Raw genomic sequence first — 24,165 nt, forward strand, 5'->3', positions numbered from 1 at the left:
TGCCATGATACAGTAATGCGTGGCGAAAGCAAATCAAACTTCTCATGCAATTCAACATTATTTTTACATTAAGTACTAAGAAGGAGTAAAAAATTTAATTTTACTTTAAGTACTAAGAAGTAGTAAAAAATAGTTTTGGGATGGAAAGTTTTTATAGAATGCAAATAATCAATATCTAGAATTAATTTCGAAGAATGAAATGTAATTTTTTTTTAATTTACAGTATTTAATTTCGTTTATATTTGGAGAAAATTTACTGTGCCCATAAAACGAAGAAGGATGGTGAAAGCAATTGTTTTAAATTTTAAACTCTGCATGTTTTGATAAAAACTTTTCTTATTTGCTTATGCTACATTGTACTAGTTTCTTTTTTGAATTTCAGAAAAATTTTAATATATCGTCACCTAAAATACAAAATAACGTAACATCACTTTTCGTAAGTTTACAGGCGAAAGAAAACGATATAATAGAAACCACTATTGAAACAAAATTTGGGTTGCGGTTATAAAATGGTTATAAATTCGTTATCATGCACTAATATTGAAACAAGCTTTGAATTGCGGTTATGAAATGGTTATATATTGGTTATCATGCACTCATATTGAAGCAAAACTTGTGTTTTGGTTACAAATTTTTTATATATTGGTTATTATATCTGTCAGCGATTTTCGATTTGTGGATGATACGCTGTTTTGAATTTTAGGCGACGATATATGGTACAGAAAAAAACACTTTTTGCACTTTTTGGAGTTTTTAAAGTCGAAATAAATGTAATTTTATTTACCTCTTTGCAAACATTCACTTAAATATATTTTACAAATAAAAAACTGTTATCTTATAACTGACCATTTAACATAAATTAAATGATATTTTTTTCGAAATATTATGCATAAAAAAATAATAGTTCCTAATTATAACTTAGAAAACTTTTCGTAAAACTTCTAAGAATCGTGCAAAAAACTCAAATATTATTTAGAAACTCTAAACATTTCAAAACTCAATAAATTTCTTTATTTAAATACAGGGTCCTGTGGCGCAATGGATAACGCGTCTGACTACGGATCAGAAGATTCCAGGTTCGACTCCTGGCAGGATCGTTGATTGATATATTTTCCAGTGTCAATATTTTGAAAGCTTATATAAATGGATTTACATAACTAAATCTATTTCAGAACGCTTTTATGCAATAATTTGTTAATGGAATATAAATTAACTTTTAATCGTTAAATTGTATTAAAATGTAATTTAGAAATTTTGAAAATTAAACACAATTCTGTCAAGTATTGCAATATATTCCAGCTGTCATACTTCTCTACAATAATACACATTCAAGTGTTAACTGTCATTCCACTCTCCAAAATAATTGTGCCAGCACTCTGGCAACTTTTTTAAATAATATTTAATTTCACAGGAATGCTTAGAACATTATAATGCTGGCTCAGGTACAAATGTGCAGTTTGACAGATTAGAGAATGTAGCCTCGGTGGCGCAGTAGGCAGCGCGTAAGTCTCATAATCTTAAGGTCGTGAGTTCGAGCCTCACCCGGGGCATTATTTTTTTTTTTAATTTTACTTTTACTTTTTTCATTGAATATTCACTGCTTGCAATTCACAAAATTAACGAAGCTTTTCGGCAGCCTGCGAACTGTTTGCAAATTAACGAGTGCGTTTTATCGAAATGCTATTAATTTTGTATAATTTATGTCAAAACAGTTGTTGCATTGATTTCGCATTACACATATTTTTATGCGTCCATATTTATGCGTGTGTCCACGTTAACGGAATGTCACATCATTCACGTCTACGCGGGTCAACAGGTGCCAGCACCGTTGTGTGGCTGAAACCGAAGCTACAAAATGCCAATTAATATGCGAACATAAAATCGATTTGCAAGTAAAATGCCCGCCATTAAGATTACTCCACCTCGGCGTGCCCCCGACACACCGCTGCTGTTAAGCGTTTGCTGACAAGTTGAGTTCATTAAAATCGTTAATTAAGGCGATAAATCTTCATTCAATTGCAAATGCTGCGTTTTTAAGCACATTTTATGTTTTCCTCAGCAAATTAAAAACAAAAACAAAAAATTAAGTGACAAATTTAGTTTTCGAAGGCAAATTTATGGTCGCCTGTTTGAATATTTAAGTTCGTCATTGAGCTTGCTGGATGGAAACCGGCTAACAAATAGACGACACATGAACTAATTGATGTCGAATATTTAACTGCAGTGTTGTTGTGAAAAATAAAATATTTGAAAAACAATGTATTCTGACTTATATAAAGACATTTACATACTTGCTTCTGGCGCTTTTCTGAATAAACTTTAGAATTGCTCTTAATTCTACAAAAGTGCCGAAATGCTGAAACAATGTTTTAAACTATAAATGTATGTAGTACGTCTATATATCTTTATATGTTTATATGTACCTATCTTTTTACAGTTTTAGTCGCTTCCAACTATCTTAATGAGCATAAGCATCATTCGTTGAGCATTCGCCTTCTTAATTAAGCAGCTAAAAGATAAAAATCTCTGAGATTTATAGCTGTCAAGCAAATGATTGTCGCTGTTTTTGTATGAAAATATTCACACAAATTTATTGAGCAATTGCAGAACACATCAAAAAGTTATTAAGCGTGGAAACAAACTTTGAAAAGAATTCTTAAAAAACTCTGAAAAATGTTTTTTAATAAAAAAAAAACATTTTATTTATAAATAACAAAGAAATAAAGAAATTTAGGATTATGTGTTCGGTTTGAAAGAGATACAATTTCTTAACTTAAAATAATAATATTTTTTTATTAAAAATAAATTGATTAATTATTTTTATTATATATGTATGTGTGTACATATGTATACCTTCACAGATAGATTAAAATAATTTTTGTTTTAATAATATAAGAAAAGCATAAAAACTAATTTCAAAATTACTAAGCCATAATAACAGTGCCGTTGGAAAATGGGTTTAAAATACAGGGTCCTGTGGCGCAATGGATAACGCGTCTGACTACGGATCAGAAGATTCCAGGTTCGACTCCTGGCAGGATCGAAATATTCGCGACTTTTTACCAAAATTACTAACAAAAATTTAAAAAGTGTGGTTAAGCAAATTTCGAAATATCTACGAAATTGCATTATAAAATCTTAGTATTGGACTAGACCAAATTGCAAGAGGGTTTTGGGTGGGTGAGGTCAGTTCGACGGATATTAAATTAATTTATATCATTTGCATACAACTTTTACTAAGTAGCTAACTAGAAATTAGAGTATTCTAGGTATTACATAAAAGGAGTTACGAACTGATTGCACTCATTTTTAATACCCAATATACCGTTTCAAGTCAAAGCATCCTGGATATCGTCACAAGAAAGTTAGAAACATTTCTTTCCCGCTCTTAAGTAAAGTACTGAGTTGTAGTATAGTCTTTAAATAGTAAGTTTTCGAAAGTTTCGGTCATAATATTTATCATTACTGTCACATCGGGGTGTTCTAAATTTAAAACTGCTCAAGTCGCATGAAAACATATGTGTTTAGGTTGGTAGGTACGCAGGGTGCATGTCTGGAAACGGATCTACGCCTATAGAAGCCCATTGTGAAACCCCCGGCACTAAAATCCCTCACACTATCATGTGTTCCCCCTGTACCACCCTGTGCTCTTGATAGGTTCATCAATTCGAAAAGCTTTATATATGCAGCGTTCGAGTCATCTCAAAAACCGATCACCGCGACGAATAGTTCAAATTCTTTATATTATATAATTTCAAAAATTTATACAACGTCTCGTATTCGTATAGAAAAAATTTATTAAGTTGTATAGGAAAAATTTTCCCCCACTGAACTTACATAGATTAGAATATTTAGTTGTTTACAGATTTCCAAAAAAGTAGGGAATTAAGGCAAGTATAAATAAAAACCAGAAAAAGTTAAGTTCGGATGCAACCCAACATTTATTCTCTTCAACTAGCAGGAATCAAAGCCAGGGAAATATCTTAAGGTGTAAAACGTTAATCATAAAAACATTTTCCTAAGTTTCATAAAGTATCTCACATACAAAGATACACTGTTATGAGTAAAACACGCTCTCTCATTGTCATTGAGCTACCTCACATATTGGCCGATATATGCTGTATAAAGTCACCCAGAAGTTCGAAAACCTTTTTATTAGGTATATGGGGACCGAGAAAAAAGTGACCCAATTCAATCCATTTTTGATACACAGAGATATTATTATCAAGTAAATATTCTATCTGAATTTCAATTATTTATTTTCGGCTTAAAGACAACTTTAGATACTGGATCCTCATATTCGGCACCAACAGTGAACAATTTTTGTTGGACTTGGACAATTTTTGGTCATAAAGTGACATATTTACTCTAAAGCCAATATTCGTGCTAAGTTTTATTCTGTAATATGAATTGCTTCTTGATTTGTGTACTGGGAAGTGAAAGAATCAAAAGGAATTTAAAATTGTGCTAAAGGGGAGGTAGGCGTGGTTGCGCCAATTTTTGCACTGTGACATAGGGATGTGAGAAGAAGGCAACGCCATAAATTTTGTCGGTCGGGCGGATCCCCAGATATGTTATTTCACCAAAAAGTGGGCGGCGCCATGCTCATCGTCCAATTTTCACACCGGCTTCCATAAAATTTGTACTCTTTTCTTGGACGAACAGTAGTTTAGGAAATATGTCACATGGATTTTAATTTTCTTCTCAAAATTTTTGATCATTTATATACATACATACATATGTACAATATATATCTAAATTTCCTTAGCTATATCTAACTTATTATTTTTGGCAGTGGTACAAACAACGGTTACTATACGGTTTCCAAGTTTCATTAAGATATCTTTATTCCTACTCAAAATGCATTATAGGCTGGATTTCAATTTTCTCCTCTTCCTGATCATGTATATACAGACTTATTATTTTTGCAAAACAACGGTTAGTGAACAAAAATATTAATATAAAAAATTAATTATTTTTCAAAAAGATAAATAAGTAAAAAGACATTATTTTTAACACCAAACATTTTCTATAATAATAATATTGCTAGTGATTTAAGTTTAAACACTAACAAGTTAATAGATTTTCGCTTAAGTTTGGTCTATATTAATCAAGATCTTTACATTAAAGGATTTAATTACAGGGTCCTGTGGCGCAATGGATAACGCGTCTGACTACGGATCAGAAGATTCCAGGTTCGACTCCTGGCAGGATCGCTATCTGAAGGTGGCAACACAGCCACCCTCTTTTTATATAATTACAAAAGATAGAAAGAACTGAAACATACAGGGCAAAAAATAGTATAATTTTAATAGTTTTCCAAAAACAGATTTCTCGAAAGTTTATACACCAGAAATATTGATCTTAAGATTTTATGGTTGAGATCTTACAAGATTCTCGCATTAAAATACTACAAAAACTGTTCAATAATAAGTGTCTCATCATAATAGGAGTTCTTGAGCAAAGAGTAGATCGGACTTCGATGTTCTGAAAAAGTTCTAATGTATATACATATAACTCGGATAACCTATATATAATAATAAAAAAAGATCCGTTAGACTGAAGAAAATCTGGAACCGACACAATGCAAAATTTATAAATAAAATTTATTATAGAATTTTAGTATAAAATATTCTAGAATACAACCATACATTGAGTGGAAATGCGTTATATTTTCGTACGAGAAAAAATTCAATCTAGATGGACCTGATGGTTTGACCTTCTCTTTAGCATACCGGCGAAAAACATGGATAAAGAATGAGGGGCAACTTTGGAGAGGGTTCTGTAATGGTATGGGCTGTCGCTGTGTTTCATTACTACAAAAATGAATTCCAAAAAGTGTATAGAGGTTCTGGACGATGTGGTAATTATATTATAGAAAACAATGTAGAAACAGAAAACGCTCTACATCAAGACAATGCCGCCATATACATACATATTATATGTGTCGAAGTAAGCGAAAGAATGTTTCAAGGAAAAGAAATCGATTTATTGTACTGGCTGGATGTAGTCCAGATTGCAATCCCATCAAAAATTTATGGGGCTTACTGGCGTCAAAGGTATTTGCGAATTGTATGCAATTTAAAACGGTTTCCGAACTTAAGAATTCAACGCCTGGATGGAAATAGAACACGTTGTCCTTACCGGTCTTTAAACTTATTACATTCAAAGGAAGTATAATTCATTATTAAACAACTGATCATTAACCACAAAAAAAATTCATTGCCAGACTTATGCCTTACAAAAAGTCGTATTCGTTTAATCAAATGCCTAAGTATTTTTAAGTTAAAATATTTTGAAAAAAAAAATTAGTGACTCAATTAAAAACTATTTTTAAAATGATTTCTTAATTAATGCTGCGTGCTTTTGCAAAAAAATGGAAATTAAAAAAAAAATATCAATAAAAATACAAGTGTGCTTAATAAAATGCCTACGACTGTTTATAATAACTGTATTATACTATTTTAATGGGGTTTTTAAGTACACCCCTCACTTACAAGTCACATTTAGTGAAAAAGTAATTTTACGCGCTGAATGCTTGTATGTATTTTCAATATACAAATCTATTCATTGAATTTGGATAGCAATTTTTATTACAAAACATTATTTTCATACATAAAGGTTCTTCAAACACGCCGCCTGGAGTTTATGGCGCAGCACTGTGGGCAAGAATTCGAAAAAATGTAAATGCAATGCAAACAGCGCGCAATTAATGAAACTTCCAGTGTTTTTTAGACAAGTTTTTCCTCTACAATAAAAAACTTCGAATACTTAAAGCAACTGGAGAATATGTCCATATTGTCGACAGAGCTGGATATCCATTTGGACGACATGCATCTTTAGTTCATCGTTCGAATACAATACTCGCCGTTGCCACTGCGTAAAGGACCATAAATCTTCCTCTCTCGAATACTCCTAAGGCCGACTCATCAGATGATGGCATTGTACATGCCTCCGCACCATATAGCCGGACCGGAATGGTGAGTGACTTGTAGAGTTTGGTCTTTACTTCTCAATTGCCTACGCAGTAGCACTTGTTGCAAGAGTTATTCTACGTTGGATTTCGAAGCTGATATTGTTGTTGATTTTTATGCTGGTTCTAAAATTGACGAAATTTTTACGACTTCAAAGTTGACTGTCAACAGTGACGTGCGAGCTAATTCGCGAATGTGACGACTATTTGTTTGATGACAAGAACTATATCGTCTTGCCCCCTTTGAATACAAACCCCATTTTCTTCGCTTCTTCGTCCAAACTGGAGAAAGCAGAAATAACGACGCGGGTGTTATGGCCAATGATATCGATGTCATCGGCCAGCAGTTGTACACTCCTATAGAAGATTGTACCTTCTCTATTCAGCTTTGAAGCTCGAATTATTTTCTCCAGCAGTAGATTGAAGAAGTTGCACGATAAGAAGTCGCCTTGTCTTAAATCTCTATCTGGCTTTAAAATCGAGGAAGAGGTGGTTTGTGTCGATCTTCCTTTGACTGGTCTTTTCCAAGATTTGGCTCATGGTGAAAACCTGGTCGATAGTAGATTTCCGACTATATTTTGCAAAGAAGCTGATGAATACACCTTATCAGTTCTTCGCCGCCGTGTTTGAAAGCTCGGCCGGCAATTCATCAAAATTTGTTAAATTGGAACTATAAGCCTAAGTAATATTTCGAGCAGAAAAAATCAAGAAATATGGAACCAAATCTTCACATTTTAACAGTGTAGTAAAATATAAATATTCTCTCCACCGAAAAATTTAGTCAAATCTTGTCTTGGGATTGATTTTAGCACAACAAGCTAATAAAAAAATTTCCTTAGAAAACTTTACATTAAAATATTTTCTAAAAATGTACATACATCAAAATCTCAATTGGAAGCCTTTTTTTAACCTGTGGCCCAGTGTGCGTCTGAAGATTAACGAAGCTCATCGGCGCCTCTGCAAAAATTTTGCATTTTTATGGGCCAATTTTACAACACGACAGCTGCAAAACTTTTTATTTAACTGTTAATTGATAAACCTTCAAACCGTCGAACTGTGAGCGCATCTAGCTGCCACATAATGCACAAATGTTGCCACAAATGATCGCTGTCAAATGCTTAGTGGCTTTGACTTTGACAGTTCCAAGCGGCGTCAATTACATTTTATGATTACTGACAATTGGCACTTACTGTTTGTTAAACGTCTAGTTATTCATCACGGCCTCTGGTGGGCGGTGATGAATGGTGATTTTAATAAAATAATAATAAATGTTTGAGAGAAAATAGTGCTTAATCACAAAATAAATAAATTTAAAAATAATCGCAAATAAATTTAAATTTTAATAAATTTACTTTGTTGTAATTCTCAAAATAGCTATGATGTGTTAGCGAGTGTTCGATTGTACAGTTGAATATAATATGAGGGGTCCTGTGGCGCAATGGATAACGCGTCTGACTACGGATCAGAAGATTCCAGGTTCGACTCCTGGCAGGATCGCAATAAAATATGTTTTTTTTTATTTTATGTAAAGAAAAAGGAAACTTTTTAATCATTATTTTTTCGAAAAGTAGGTTCTAGAGGCTTTATAATTACATATATCATTTTGTTGAGTGTGCGAGCCATTCCAAAGAAACCACAAATTCTATTCTTAAAATTTGAATATTACAACAATTTACGTAGTATATACATATGTATACACTTGCGGTCAACAAAAACGCACCACCAATTTTGTAGACTATCTTCAGCTATATAACTGTAAATTTGAAAAAAAAATCTACTACATTTAGTGGGCACTGAGAAATTAATAATATTTTACGAAATTGGAGGGGACACTTTTCAGTTATAATCGTATTTTGGTTGTATATTTGAGAAGTTGAAGAAGAAATTGGTTGTAGCCATTCAACTATTGTTCGCATTTTACAAAACAAAGAGAATAGTGTTGTTTTGGAGGGTAAAAAGGGATCAGATCGTCCTCGTAAGTCAACTGAGAGAACTGACAACATACTGCGGCGGATAAGTTTAAACGGCCGCTTTAAAAATGCACATGGCAGAGATGCAAAATTTTTACCAAATGGATTTAAATGTCGAGACCATACGCCGACAGCTTACAGATGTGGGTTTATATGGAAGACACACAAAACGCCACTATTAACACAAAAAATGAAAGCTACACGACTTTCTTGGACTAAAAGGTACCAAAATTGAGATCAAAATTATTGACAGCAGATTGTGTGGTCTGACGGAAGCAAATTTTATTTTCTAAGGTCATAAAATTTGCTTTACGTGCGCCGTTCAGGCAGTAGAGGTTCCAGTATAATTGAGCAGTAGAGAAAATTAAGTTTCCTCAAAGACAAGTTATTTGATACCGCTTTTCATACCATGTTCAGAGAACGCTACATCTTTTGACGGATTAATGAATGCACAGAAATGTGCGACAGTGGTAACAAATTTTTAATAACCAAAATTTAAGAGTATTATCTTTATACGGAACTCATAATCTTCTCATAATCGCTGAGTCATCACCATGCCATCGGGCAAAATGGCTAAGTTTTGATTGGAAACAAATCTTGTATAAAACATCTATACAAGATAAGAATTCAACGCTTGGCATGGAAACTCGCCCTATTTAAACTCTATTGAGCACTAACTACTGTGAGCAAAAAGTAGTAAGACTTTATAATTTAAATTTCGCACGAAAACCCATTCGCCGAAGTTTTTTTTAGGTTGTTATGACTGTCAGAGGCTGTTCTTTATTTTTCATTGGGGCCGTTTTTTACGTGGCGGGTCCCAAACCCAGCACACCATTCTTAGAATGGATGGTTCGTCTTCTTATTTTAGCGCACCTTCAAACGGATGTGCTTTGGCTACCCAGCGGATACTTGGCCATATCTTAAATAATCGTTTCTGGCAAGTGAATGGCAATCAAAGAACTTTCCTCACTGGCGTGAATTTCTACACATGGCTCTATTTTCCAACTTCAACACATGACTCCATCCTGATGAGTCGATGTTACGAGTTTTCCAGAGAAATGATCTGAGGAAGATTTATGGTTATGGTTATGGATTTATCGATGAAACGATGAACTCTACAAGATATACGACGACATTGATATAGTTCAGCGAATAAAGAGACAGCGGCTGCGCTCGCTAGGTCATGTCGTACGAATGGATAAAAACATTACAGCTCTGAAAGTATTCGACGCAGTATCCGCCGGGTGAAGCAGAGGAAGAGGAAGACCTCCTCTGCGTTGGAGAGATCAGGTGGAGAAGGACCCAGCTGTACTTGGTATCTCGAATTGGCTCCAAATTGCTAAAAGAAGAGACATCTTCGCCAAATGTTACATCAAAATAATCAGTCTAGCCTACGCTTGTCTTACTGAAGTACCATACATAAAGTGCATTGGGCGATTTTTACTACGAGTAAAATTATTCAACAAAGAAGTTCCATTAAATTTTGTGTACGGAATCAAATTTATGGTACCGAAACGTTCAGAAAGTTGGAAAAGGTCTTCGGTGATAGATGTTTGACGCGAGTAAGTGCTTTTGATTGGTACAAATTATTGAAAGAGGGTCGAGAAAGCGTTAATTTGCATCCAGCAACATCAATTGATGATCAATACGTCAATAAAATAAAAGAATTGAAGCTTAAGAATCGACGATTAACAGTCAGAGATCTTACCGGCATCATTGGAATATCGGAAGGATCAGTGAAAACCATTTTGAAAGATCATTTGAGCCTAAGAAAAGTGAAAGCACGATTGGTTCCAAATCACTCAATTTTTACGAAAAAGAGCGTCGGGATAACGTCTGTGAAACAATGTTTTCCGATTACTAGGATGTTATGAAGCGAATTATTACTGGCGTTGGGTCTTGAAGGTAGGCTTACGCCTCAGAAACGGACGATTAATCGGCCGAATATCTCGACAAATGTGAGCCGAAGCCGAAACAACAACGTCAAAAATCAAGTTTATGTTGACAGTTATCCTCGATTGGTGTGGTGTACTCTGAAACTGTCAACTAGGAATACTATTTAAGTGTAATGAGTGCCAGAATTAAGGGCCGACAACTGTTCGTTTTTGCACCGCCGCACACTGCATTGATTCTTCGTGAGTTTTTCGACAAATTTTTTACCATTATCGTGCCCCAACCACCGTATTAGCTTGATTTAGCTCCTTGTGATTTCTGGCAAACTCATTCAGAAAGCTCAAACGGGGGGAACCGTTTTCAATCAATTAAAGGCATTAAACTTAAACACAACTCGCATTGAAGCTCATAACGGAAATTGACTTTAACAACTCTTTCCAGAATTGGAAAAAACTTTGGCACAAGTGTATTGGGACCTTGGGGATTATTTTGAGGGGACGACATAGATTTTGAAGATAAAATTAAGAATCATTTTCGAAAAATATTTTTGTGCACAACTATTTACACTGTGTAGCCAAACAAATAAAAATGGGCCTAATATTCTTAGTTTCTAAACAAATCGCTCATGTGATGTTATTTCAATTATATTTGGTGGTGTCTTTCTATTGACCGCAAGTGTATATAGTAATAACATGCTTCGGCTCCAAAACTGTCAACTAATTAGCATAAGATTTGAAGATGACTTCTTAATATGCTGATAACTGGTTTATATGCCTATAATGATAGTATATGTGTGTATATTTATTTTCTATGATACTTGAACTATCTTAACTCTTTAAAAGTTATTATACATTTACTATGAGTTTTATATTTTATTCGATGCTTTTCTTAATTAATCAAAAAAATTCTTATATTGTATTAGTTTGAAATTTATGTATTTAAAAAAATGCAACAATTTCATAAGTGAAATACAGGGTCCTGTGGCGCAATGGATAACGCGTCTGACTACGGATCAGAAGATTCCAGGTTCGACTCCTGGCAGGATCGAATATTCTCCATTTTTTACTAAAATTCCGAAATCAGAAAGGCTCATTTGTATGTAAAAGATTGAGATACTTCTACTATTCTTAGAAGTCAACTAATATTTAGAGTTATCTGCGAAACAGAGATCGCTTCGGGAATTCAAAACAATTATACTATTGGTCACATGTTAGCGTGGTTTCATTAAAATACGAATGTTGCTAAGCTTTATGGTGAAGAGTCGAGAACTTTGCGACTTTTAAACTCACTCATTCATCTCCTTATATAGCCTTATTATCCGAATTTGCGTTTCGCAGCACGATACCTTACTGAGTTGCAGTATTTTAGCTGATCCACCAATAACGAACAACCAACCAACGAAGCTTTAGTCAATTGTGCCAAGTTATAACTTAACTGTGCAACATGTTGCTAAGTATAAAATATTATATTTGAAAATTGATCACCCCCCACTGTGTCATATTATTCCATAGAAACTCTCGTGCCTATTGGCAAAAAATACACACGATTTCTTCTCTTGAGTCGAACCATCATAGACAAAACGTGTCGTAATCACTTGCTGACACATCCTGACTATAAGATGAAGAGCTCCCATCCAAGCTCCCATAGTTCCTTAGTCTATGGAACACAATATCTCCCCTATTAGCCAAAGTTGACGACCATTTAAAGATTTTTTCTGTCAGGCGGTTCAATTGTTGTTAGGTTCGAATAAAGAGTATGGCCGTAAGGGAGCTTTATGTTAGATAATTCCCTGGCCTTCCACACCAAACATATAGCAGACCGTCAATGCTGGCTTGGCAATCGTTTGCGACGGCTTACCGCGGTTCGACCACGACCGTTTTCGCTTGAAGTTGACGTAAGTGACCCACTTTTCATCGGCGGTAATCAATCGTTTCAGAATGGATCCATTCTGTTGTGATTCCAAGATGGCAATTCAGTCAATAAAGTTTTTTGGCGTTAACTCGTGTATGTCCCATACAAAGAGCTTCGTTCCAGCCTTATTTTAGTTGTTCCAAACGGCTTTTCTGTACTGCTTAAGGAATCGAAAGAGTGCTTGCATGACGGTTGGAGGATTCTAGTACTGTATTTTATCGATATAGCTGACATACAAACTAGCCGACACAACTTTTTGCCATCTCGACCTAAACTAAATTTTAAATTGAAATTGGACAAAGTTCATGTGTGAGATATGTGTGATAAGGTATTTCTAATGTTGCTTAGCAAAATCCGAGGTTTCATTTAACAAGTAGTACTTTCAGAACAAAACAAAAGAAAACCACCAGACTGTAATTGCCTTTATTATTTTTTGATTATTTCCAGTTGGTTACATATTGGGAACTCCCAGCATTTATAGTCGTAAATGCAAAATAAACCTGAGAACAAAATGCACATAAATAATTTGTAAAGAATTAAGTTATCATTGAAATTAATGAATTCCAGTCACACTTCACAAATTGCACTTCAAAATCAACTCCCACCCAAATTACAATGAAACGAAATGCCTGCATTCGTATTCGTCAGTCTGATTGCTTTCGTTGATTAATTGTTGAGATGTCTGGCGGCGACAGTGACGAAGACCGCGCGACCGCCCGAACGCGGAGAGATGACATTGCAACGCCAACAATTCTCACACCGAAAGCACGATTTGTGGTTGCAACTCCAAGACCGGAGGCATTCAATGACAACAACAGTAAGCGCCCTCTATGCGTGCTGTGGTATTTAGGCATATATAGGTATATGTACAAATATTTATTCAGAGTCAGCAGTATTTATTGCGTTAAACAGTAATAAATAACTAGTTGTAAGCCAACTAAAGTTACACCAGGTAGTTTGTATATCGCTATGTACTGCCTAGCCAGATTCTTATACACTGAAGAGGGTGTATTAAGTTTGCACGAATCAGAAGGAAACGTCGGAGACGCTTTAAAATATATACATTTTTAAAAGATCTTGACGGACTGAGTCGATTTAGTCTATCGGTCCGTCCGTTAGTCTCTTAGTTTTTGAGATACCGGTCTGAAATTTTTTCCACAAGAAGCTGCTCATTTCAGTGGTGAATGCCAGGTCTCGGCGACGGAGTCTCTCTCCCACCACGAATCCCACACCGAATTTGCTCTCCTTTCTATGGCCACTGTAGTAAGTGCGACAAGTACCTATTCGTCTTAGTCCTTTTCCTCTGCGGGTAGGGGCCCCCTGCTTGCAGGGGGAAGAATATACCCGTGGTAAGGCATGGCTATCGTAAGAGGCGACTAAAATCCATATGCACTATGTCTGTCATTCTGGGCTTGCCTTGAAATGTCAGCATAGTCTATGTCAGAAATAGTGCTAAAATATTCAGCATGAAGTCATATTTTAGGCTTCATATTATTTCATAATATAAGGCATTTGTTGAACAAGCTAAAAATGTCACCAGTCATTGAGTTTTTGGGGACTCAACTGGTAGTAGCAAAAGCTACAAGGTCTCACCAGAGACTTAAACCTGGTACCACGGGGAGCAGTTAGCCCTTGGAGTTTACTCCAATCTGCTGATTGGGTTTGGCCCTTTGTCGAGAATCATGGTGGCTGTGGCTTGAACTTAAATTCAGGCAGGGCATTTTGTCCAATATGGAGTCGCATTGCGGCCGTGTGCCGGACCCAGAGTACGGCAAAGTTTTGGGTAGGCCTCGCACCCGACGAACCTATCCCTATCCACCTGAAACAATTGGAACCAAGGTATAAGTGCTGAATGCATTTATGCTTTGGCGCTGATCAACGCATTGTATTGATCTACGTGCTTCTAGAAATAGAAAGCACTGTGAGATTAGGCCGTCGCCGGCAAGTACTCACGTAAAACACACCGGACTCTCTCGTCTCAGTCCTTGGCCCGTCCATCGCACTTCTTGGACGGCGCTGATGCGAGCCTTTACTTTTGCGAGGACATCTTCCCAATTAAGGGACCGGACCTTCCAGGTACACGTCTTTAAATTGTAATCCTTAATATGTATGCAGTGGTCGTTATCAAAAGGGGAATCTCTCATCTGAGGCTGTTGTGTCTACTTCATTGGGGGTGTTTTTTATGTGGCGGGTTTCAAACTCTGCTCAAAACCCAAGGGAGGGGTGATTTGCCTTCTCACTTTAGCTCGCCTTTAAACGGAAGTTTTTTGGCTATGCAAAGGAAACTTGGTCTAAATCGTGAGCTTCTTGAGTGAATGGCGCTCAAAGAACTTTCCTCACTTGCGTGAATTTCTACACACGGCTCCATCCTGCATTCATTATGGCCTCAACTAGAGAACTTTTGGTTAAAGTTTTAGGTATTAAGCGTATCAAAGCTAGACTAGTACCAAGCCACTTCAATCTTTTTCTAAAACAACGACGAGTAGAGGTCGCAAAAGAGTTGTTTGACAACGTAACTGGGAACTCTAAATTCATCAAACACATCATTACTGTTGACGACGCGTGGGTCTATGGACACGACGTCGAAACTGTCCGACAATCTAGCGAAAACCGCTCCAAAATTGTGCCAAAACCGAAAAACTAAAACTCACTGAAAGAACTGAAGGACATCCCACCCGAGACTCAAAATAAGTGTTTCAAAAATTGGATTAAGCGTTGGCATGCTTGTATTTGCTTATTTGTATTAAAATTCATGATAATGACGTCAGTTCGGATAAGTTTTGTTCAGATGGTTTATGAAAGTGGACAGCTTGTGTTAGAAGCGCACTGAAGGTGGGTAGCCAAGTTCTCTACCACCGCTTGATTTGATTTTGAAATTTCTTTGGGGTTCTTATGACAGCTGTGCCAGCATTGTAACGTACGAATGGAGCAAAGAAGCTCTCAAAATAAAGTAGATTATAAGGAGCTAGGTGGTTGGAACCACTGAATTTCACAGCTGGGTCAATTTGCAAAACGAGCCATGCATCTAAGCATACACATATGCACCGTTTATGTATGTATATAGAGTATGTGGCTAATGGGCAATTGCAATGCGCATGCGATTAGAGTAACAACAAATTGCAAACGGTTAAATTAACATGACTATCTTGTCTGTGATCGGCAAATGTCAGCAACATGCTCACGAGCCAAGTGGAGCAAAAAGATCAAAAACATAAATAAATAGGCAGAAGAAGAAGAAATTTGTAACTAATATAGAAAAAATATTGGCGCTTCGCACTACAATTGATTGCATAAATTATTGCTACTTTTTGCTTTTTTTGCTTGTTGTTGTTTGAGGCGTTGTTGAATGACAATTATCGCCTTAGGGAGTTTAACTTAAGTGGTTCAAGTATTTGAATGTTATGCCAGCAAAAATAAAAATAAGCAAGCAGGCTATGTGTGGGGGGTACGGGGGTGTATAGTGTAATATTCATATACATACAAACAAAATTAAACGCATTTCAATTTACGCACAATAAGAGCGCGCCGAAGTTACACAGGCGCAGATCAGCTTAGAGTGAATCGTTTGATTAGAAATTGGTTCAATTAGTATTCCATATGTAAACATTTTAAAGGCATTGGAATAGTCTCAATTCCAATATTGAATTTTGATTCCTGTATTCTTATTTGTCTATTTTAAGCAGGCTTGCAGTGCATATACAGGTTTTGTCTGGAAAGTAATAGGACTGACTGGATTCGGTGGAGAGCGTTCTTAGCTAACGAACGAGCGGCAGGACAAACATTTTCGCGCGACGTGTTTCTGTGAATAGTTCAAGCCAAAAATGCAGCGTTTGTTAGAGCAGAGGTATGCGATTAAATTCTGAGTGAAGCTCGGTAAAACTGCGACAGAGACGTCTGATATGATCAAGCAGGCTTACTCAGATGTTGCTTGAGCAAGAAGTGGTGTGTTTCGGTGGCACCAGGCCTTTTTGGATGGCCGAAAAGAGGTCGCTGATGAAGACCGAAAGAATGAGCAAATCCAAAGTGAAAACGATGCTCATTGTCTTTGACATCAAAGGCATCGTCCACCATGAATTTGTTCCTCCTGGACAAACCGTCAACGCCAAGTTTTTCGTGGAAGTCCTCAAGAGACTCAAATCAAGCGTCGATCGGGTCCGTCAAGACATCGCAGCCGATTGGAATTGCACCACGACAATGCCCCAGCTCACACCGCCTTTCTTGTGAACAGCCACCTAACCAAGGCCGGCATGCCAATGCTTCCGCAGCAGGTCTACAGCCCAGATTTCCCCGCGGCCCTTTTTTTGTTTCCTTGCCTGAAAAAGCCGATGAAAGGCAAGCATTTTAAGACGACAGAGGGGATCCAAGCAGCATGCAACTTGGCTCTCAAGACTATTCCGGAAAATGTCTGCCGTGACGCCTTCAATGCTTGGAAATCGCGCTGGCAGCGTTGCACCGATGCAGAAGGGGCGTATTTTGAAAGTTTTTAAAGAATTTTAACGATTGGTACAATACATTTTTGTTTAAATCGACTCAGTTCTATTACTTTCCGGAAAAACACTGTATGTTATACCTTTTTTGCTTTATATCTACTAATTAAATTCAGCTAAACTCGTTTTTATGACTAAAGCAAGAATACAGAAAAAGTAATCGTATTGAGAGTTCCGGATCGATTGAGTTCGGCACTAAAAATTAAGCAAATCTAGCAAAAATTTTCAAAAATACATGATATGTTAAGTATCGCATCGAATCAAAGTTTGGAGATATGAGCAACCACCCCCGAGACAACTTTCGTCTCCTTGTTTCGCTTTATACTGGGCAATGCAGGCTCAAGAAACACTTATTTCAACATGAGCATAGTCTGTTGCGCAAACTGCCGGTTTTGCGACATGGAACAAGATGTTCCAGAACACCTGATTCTAGATTTCCCAACAATTTGTGGAAGCTAGCTCAAGGACCTTGGATCCATCTACCTTCATCGCGCCCAGCAAGCTCCTGATATTATTCAGAGTGCAGGACCTTTGTGACCATATGTGATATAGGAGAGGACTATAGCTCGCAGTGCAAAACTTCAATTATTATCTATTTATCACTTATCGAAAGTTTCTTATCTTTACTCAAAATTGTAAGTAGAATATGTAGAAGTAAATAAAATTATATTTAAAAAGTAATCAGATGATGCGATGGGTAATAATAAAAACATAGTCTTAGTGGAATTCAACAACTCTTTTCATTCGTATCCAAACAACATATTTGGGTAAATCACGATAGCGAAAGAAAAATGAAAGAAGAGGAAGGTCCGTCAAGTACATGTGACCGCAAGAGGGTTAAACAAATGCATGTTCTTAGCATTACAAATCACTTTGCACATTGCACTATGAAATTTGTTTGGTCAATAATTTCGTATCTAATAAAGCACTTAAGCTGACAAATCGTGAGCGATAGCAAACATTTATACTCAGAACTTAAGCCGCCAATAACATTTTGAAAAATTATGATTTGAAAATTTTCCAAACACTAATCGTAGCTCAATTGTCATGATTGATGTTGCAACAACTGACAGCATTCAATGTTAGCGCCGCCCCTGTGTGGCAACATGTAAAGAACTTCGAGGCAGCATTCACCGGATTCGCTGTTTCAATGTTGTGAAAATATGTATATATGTATGTATGTACAAATTTATGTATGTAAATATGCATTTTATGCATATTCGTGCAATTCGCTTCGCCGGTGGCATTTCAACAAAACGATAGTTCAATTAAATTGCACCAACGGCAAGTGGAGCAGGCGACAAGTGACAGTCACGCCTGTCACAAGCTATTAAGGCAGCGTGCTAACTTTGTAACCCGAAATTTGAATGCATGCAAACATATGTATGTATGTATAAATGTATATAAAAAATCTACTTAATTTTTTTGTTCATTAAAAACTGTGGAATGTCGCACGGAACCTTGAAAGGTTTAGTTTAAGCTTCAATTCCGGTTTATGGAGTGTAATATGAATGAATGGGTGTCCAACAAATGAGGAGTTTGTTAGCTTAAGATGAATTCAAGAGCTTAAAAACAAGTATATTTCGGAACAACTTGGCAAAGAAATACTAAGTTAAGTCCTTTCAGGCTACCAGCAAGAGAGATTCGGCGCTTTGTGGTTCGTTGAGCCTGTTCTGAGCCTAAAATCTCTAGAGCGTATGCAATATATATCTACATAAATATTTTTTTCTAAGTTAGTTAACAGACCGATAGTTATCAGATATGGTTGTTAGGTCTCTGGTCTAAAGCTTAATTCGAATGAAATTAGTGGAGAAAAGTGTGAGTTTCTGCTGAAGGTGTTGAGGTGTTTTTAAGGAGCTTAATCTCACCTCGAAACGACAGGCTCAGGCTACAGGTGTTCCCGAATCTTACAATACCACAGTAGTTTTCCTTGTTCTCATAAGAAACCGCACAATCGTACAGCATTCCAATTATAGTATATCTTCCGAATATGCATAAATTATCGGATCTTTTGATTAGGTCAGACGTTTTTTGCTAAGACTTAGAAGTAAGCTAATTTAGAAAAGCAATTGCGGAGAGTTATTAAAATTTGTACAAAACATTTTTTTGTTTTTGAATTTATAAAATATACGTGAAAGAATATGTAGAAACAGTAATGTAATACATCCACATATTTTGCAATTTCTCATTCTCAAAGCTATTAAACATTTATTGATTGTTCGCTGTCAAATCTACGGCGAATTTGATGAATGACTAAAAAGTGATTTCGATTTGTAATAACAATTTTTTTACTCCTAGTCGTCTTATCAAAAGAATTATTATAGGTGTTGTAAATTATTTATGGAAAATGTGTCAATGTCATGTAAGAATGTACATATGTATGTATTCTTGTCTTCTGGAAACAAGTTTTGCTGAGAGGTAAAGAAGTGTCAGTGTCAAGTTTGTAGTTCCTATTGTGGGTGTGCGATCACTGCTGAACGCCAATGCAAAGGCTGCAGTGCTTTGCTGGTTTGCTGTCAGTGGTTCCCAAATGGAAAGCAAAAGTTATAACAATATTATCAAAGAGTAGATCGGAAGTACACAAAATTCCTCTTGGCACTCGATAGAAGAGACTGTAGGAACATTACGGGAATACCAACTGGTCATAGTTTGGTGGCGACACACGCCCGCAGGATGGGGATGACAGATCGAGAAGACTGCAGCAAATTTCTAGAGCAGGGAACCAGGGAAACAATGGAGCATCTCTTGTGCACTTGTCCCACATTAGCAAGACTACGCTGTAAGCATCCAGATCCCACGGTATGATACACTGCTATCGATAGTGAGGCTGCAGAGTCTGTTAAAACTGAAATCCAACTGAACCGACAGATGATAAATGAGTGAATCAAGTTTTTGTGTGATGCCAGCTTGTATGGAGATAGAAAATACGAAATAGAATATATAATCTAATGACACCTCTTCCCTTTTCCATATTCCACATCCTCGCTGTTGGAGTTTTTTACTTCATTTTCGTTGTCTAACCAATCTAATAACATTCAAAAAGTAATTTCTAGCAAATTACTGTTTTAATCACTTATCTATATACTACAATCCAAATATCAATCCAAAAATAACTTCTACTCGTATACTCTCCCGTATTTTTAGCTAAGATTAAAGCAGTGTTAAAATATTCGCCTGTCTTTTGAAGGTTAGATCTAACCAGAAATAATACCGTTTAAATTTCAGTGGCTGTCTCTCATAGAAACGATACCAACTTTACTTCTTACCTGTTGCTTTTCACCTGTGACTTTTTTTTCTAACGTTCCAGTAGCTAAACTAGATGATTTGATTGTCGTATATTAAACGAACCTCGCTAATGCCTCGACACATAAATATGATCTGTCATTACACTAATCAATACCGTTATTTTTATTACAATAAAGCTTACCTTAGTCAAAAGCTCCAATCAATGGTTGAACATAAAATGGAAAAAATCATCATTAAATTATGACCACTTGTAAATATGGTTTTACTTTCATTTTCCACACTACAGTAAGTGCTATAAATAGCCACGCATAGAACGCGTAGTATACACAACACTGACACACATAATACGTAATTCTGAGCTAAAATAATTCATTGGGCTTATTTCAAACACACGGTCCTGTGGCGCAATGGATAACGCGTCTGACTACGGATCAGAAGATTCCAGGTTCGACTCCTGGCAGGATCGACAAAAAGTTTTTTTTTTTTGTATTCGTTTTTTTTATTTATTAAACAATTTTTGAATTTAAACCGGAGATGTAAAATGTTTACCTCTGATAGAGAGTCCGCCCAAATTGTATTAAATGAAAAGTTAGATTAGTTATTCAATCTTTGCCTGCATAAATCTGTAGCAACAATACATTTTTGAATTTTTTGGTTTTGAAAAGAATCTTCCTCAACCTCAGACAACTTTTTTCTAGGTTTTCCTAGAGATCGGCTACGGGAGAAAGGGTTACGTCATTTTTACAAATTGATTAGCCGTTTAATAAAGTTCTATATAAAATTCTTTGAATTTACATTTTTTATTTATTTATTAGACAAAATGTCGCTTTAAAAAAAAAACTCTCAAAGAAAAACCCGGTTTTTTCTGAAACTTAGTGGATAGAGTATCAAAAAAATTCATTATAAAAGAAAAAAATTATTATCAAATTTATATTTTTAAAAAGATTTATGGGGTAACATTTTTCATTGCAACTATTTATGAAAAAATTCATGGACTCAATTTTTATGATCAAGTGGTAAATAGGGGGTCCCCTTGACGTGATCTTGCTTAGTGCACAAACTTCTATTACGAATTCATAAATTTATGTGTATGTGATTATGTATATACATATACATTTACATATGTACATATTTTTATATATTTTATTAAGCTAATGTTGTTGCTTGTATCTATACACATACATATGTATGTATGTTTCTATGCAACTTTTCTAAAGTGTCAGTCGAATAGTTAATCTGTCCGTGGCCAGTGGCTTTTCGCAGCCTAATGATAAATGGCACTGTGAAATTAGGTTTTACTATGTCTCCAAACTATTTATGTGTTTTTGTTGCTATTGCAAGTAGCAATTGTTGCAATTAGCCCACGGCTACGCACATAAAATTGTGATTGATGATTTCGAATTGACATGGAAAAGTCAGCGAACAAGCTATGTAACATGCAAATGCCTATTGAACATACATACTTACACACATACAAATGCATATTTAAGCATGTAATCATAAAAATGCGCAAACATGCTTCGAAAAGGCAACATTGATTATTCTCATAATAAAATAATAAAAATTTGTGCGTTAATAGCAAGCAAGGCAGCCGCCCATTAACCCGCCAACCGCTATGAGCGCGCCCCTAATCCCCTAAGAAAATTCTATACATACACATATATGTATGTAAGTACATATAAATATGTATAGACAATTATTGGTGAGAAATAAGTTTATTGGATTAGCGCTACTTAAGCATTAAAATACAAAAACAAATTTATATACACACACATATACATACATTCATACATAAGCACTTGAGCTCACTGCAAATATAGGTCAAATGTAGTGGGCAGACAAAGGTGGATTTTAAATGGTTGTATGAAAGTATGTTTGTAAATATGTATAAGTGTATATATGTATGTTTCACTTATGTGCACATATACATACATACCTCAGTGTGTCAATTAAACAGTTGCGCACAATACAAAATTGATAAATCGTTCACTGAGCAGTCGCCGTGTTGTTTGTGTTGTTGTAGTAGCAAAATGTTTGCGATTTAAGTGAAAAATACGATTTGAAACATTAATCATCATTTTGCTAACACAATTTTTCCAGATAGTTTAATTGAGGCGGCGCTTTTCGTCAAAGCTCACTCGGTGGTCACCGCGTTCGGCAGTTATTCGTTTGTAATTCGGTGTTGGATGCCATAAACGTAGCATTAATAGGACAATCAACAAGCTTAAAGAATTATTAATCAAAAGAAAATTTAAAATTTATTGCAAGCAATATTTATTGCAAGCAGATAACGACGATGGCTGGAATAATTTAGAACCAGGTCATGGTTCATATCTTTAGTTGCAGTTTAGCTAATACAACCGTGCGCTAGACCTTGGGCCATCCACTATCTTTTTCTCCATTAAATGAAGGACAAGTGTGATTCGAGTTTAATCCCATATCACATTTAGTCTAAACATCATCGGGCCTGCAATTTTTTCACAAAACCTTGGCGTCATAAAGCTAATTATTGACCGGTTATAAGAACCGATCGAGCGACAGCATCTAGTAACCTCGTAGATTGGCTACGTTATCCTATCAGTGCGGCTTTGCGGCAGTGCACCAAGACCAGATTTTCACAACACGTCACATTCCGGAGAAGACCCTCGACAAGCAGATCCCACCCCCTTCTGTTGATTTCAAAGCCATTTTCGACAGCACTGATAGGAGCTACATGTTCGACGCCAGATCTAAAATTGATATTCCTGCGAAACTCATACAGTTATGCAGTTGTGCTCAACTATCGGCTTTGCCAAAATCGTGAAGGACCTCTCCGAGTCGTTTGATGACAGATTAGATGGAACCACGAACTGTATGAGCTCTGCAGCGACATGGATATCGTTAAGCGCATAAAAACCTAACAGACATGGCGGTTAGGCCATTTTCTTCACATGGATCACAGGCTTCCAATGGAAGGACCAAGTACACAGCGTCCTGTCTGCGTTTTGGATATGTTTTTTCGGCCCAGACCGAACCCGATTGTAGTGCCAAAGAAGAAGAAGATGAATTTGTTTAGTTTAATGATATCGATCTGTTAAGCTTTCTTGTATACTACTATGAGCAAAAAATTGTAAAACTGTGTTCATAATTTTAAAATTTTTAAATACTATTGTGCCAACGTATAATGTCTTTAATTGGATCGAAACGGTTTCTCCGGTCGTTTGAGTTTGCTGAATAGCCAGAAGTCATATGGAGCTAAATCGGGCGAATACGGTGGTTGCGAAACGGTATGGGTGGAAAATTCTGGTCTCTTTTCACGAATAGCTTCACGCAAACAACGCATAACACTCAAGTAGTATTCCTTGTTGATAGTCTGGCCGGTCGGAAGGATTTCGGAGTGCGCCAGACCTCGATAATCGAAGAAAACTGTCAACATAACCTTTATTTTTGCCCTGCTTTGTCGTGGGTTTTTCGCCTTCGGCTCACCTTTGCCACGATATTCGACCGATTGATCGTCTGTTTTCGGGTCGTAAGCATAGCTCCACGACTCATCGCCAATCATAATACGTTTCATGACATCCTGGTAGTCAAAAAGCATTGTTTCACAGACGTTAACACTAAGCTGTTTTTCGAAAAAATTTAGTGATTTTGGAACCAATCGTGCCTCCACTTTTCTTAGTCCCAAATGATCTCCCAAAATGATCTT

At 36.1% G+C, this 24,165-nt stretch overlaps 7 non-coding genes across 7 annotated transcripts; all 7 read left to right on the forward strand.

The window, feature by feature from the left end:
- The first annotated feature begins 1,024 nt into the window (after nucleotides 1–1,024).
- On the forward strand, nucleotides 1,025–1,097 carry Trnar-acg (transfer RNA arginine (anticodon ACG)). Its single transcript has one exon. It is a non-coding gene; the product is annotated as a tRNA-Arg (tRNA).
- Nucleotides 1,098–1,477: 380 nt separating this feature from the next.
- On the forward strand, nucleotides 1,478–1,550 carry Trnam-cau (transfer RNA methionine (anticodon CAU)). Its single transcript has one exon. It is a non-coding gene; the product is annotated as a tRNA-Met (tRNA).
- Nucleotides 1,551–2,970: 1,420 nt separating this feature from the next.
- Trnar-acg (transfer RNA arginine (anticodon ACG)) lies at nucleotides 2,971–3,043 on the forward strand. Its single transcript has one exon. It is a non-coding gene; the product is annotated as a tRNA-Arg (tRNA).
- Nucleotides 3,044–5,143: 2,100 nt separating this feature from the next.
- On the forward strand, nucleotides 5,144–5,216 carry Trnar-acg (transfer RNA arginine (anticodon ACG)). Its single transcript has one exon. It is a non-coding gene; the product is annotated as a tRNA-Arg (tRNA).
- A 3,181-nt stretch (nucleotides 5,217–8,397) lies between these two features.
- On the forward strand, nucleotides 8,398–8,470 carry Trnar-acg (transfer RNA arginine (anticodon ACG)). Its single transcript has one exon. It is a non-coding gene; the product is annotated as a tRNA-Arg (tRNA).
- A 3,340-nt stretch (nucleotides 8,471–11,810) lies between these two features.
- Trnar-acg (transfer RNA arginine (anticodon ACG)) lies at nucleotides 11,811–11,883 on the forward strand. The gene has a single exon. It is a non-coding gene; the product is annotated as a tRNA-Arg (tRNA).
- An 8,990-nt stretch (nucleotides 11,884–20,873) lies between these two features.
- On the forward strand, nucleotides 20,874–20,946 carry Trnar-acg (transfer RNA arginine (anticodon ACG)). The gene has a single exon. It is a non-coding gene; the product is annotated as a tRNA-Arg (tRNA).
- The last annotated feature ends 3,219 nt before the right edge of the window (nucleotides 20,947–24,165 follow it).

The sequence above is a fragment of the Bactrocera neohumeralis genome, chromosome 6 (genome assembly GCF_024586455.1).
Source record: "Bactrocera neohumeralis isolate Rockhampton chromosome 6, APGP_CSIRO_Bneo_wtdbg2-racon-allhic-juicebox.fasta_v2, whole genome shotgun sequence".
Taxonomy (NCBI): domain Eukaryota; kingdom Metazoa; phylum Arthropoda; class Insecta; order Diptera; family Tephritidae; genus Bactrocera; species Bactrocera neohumeralis.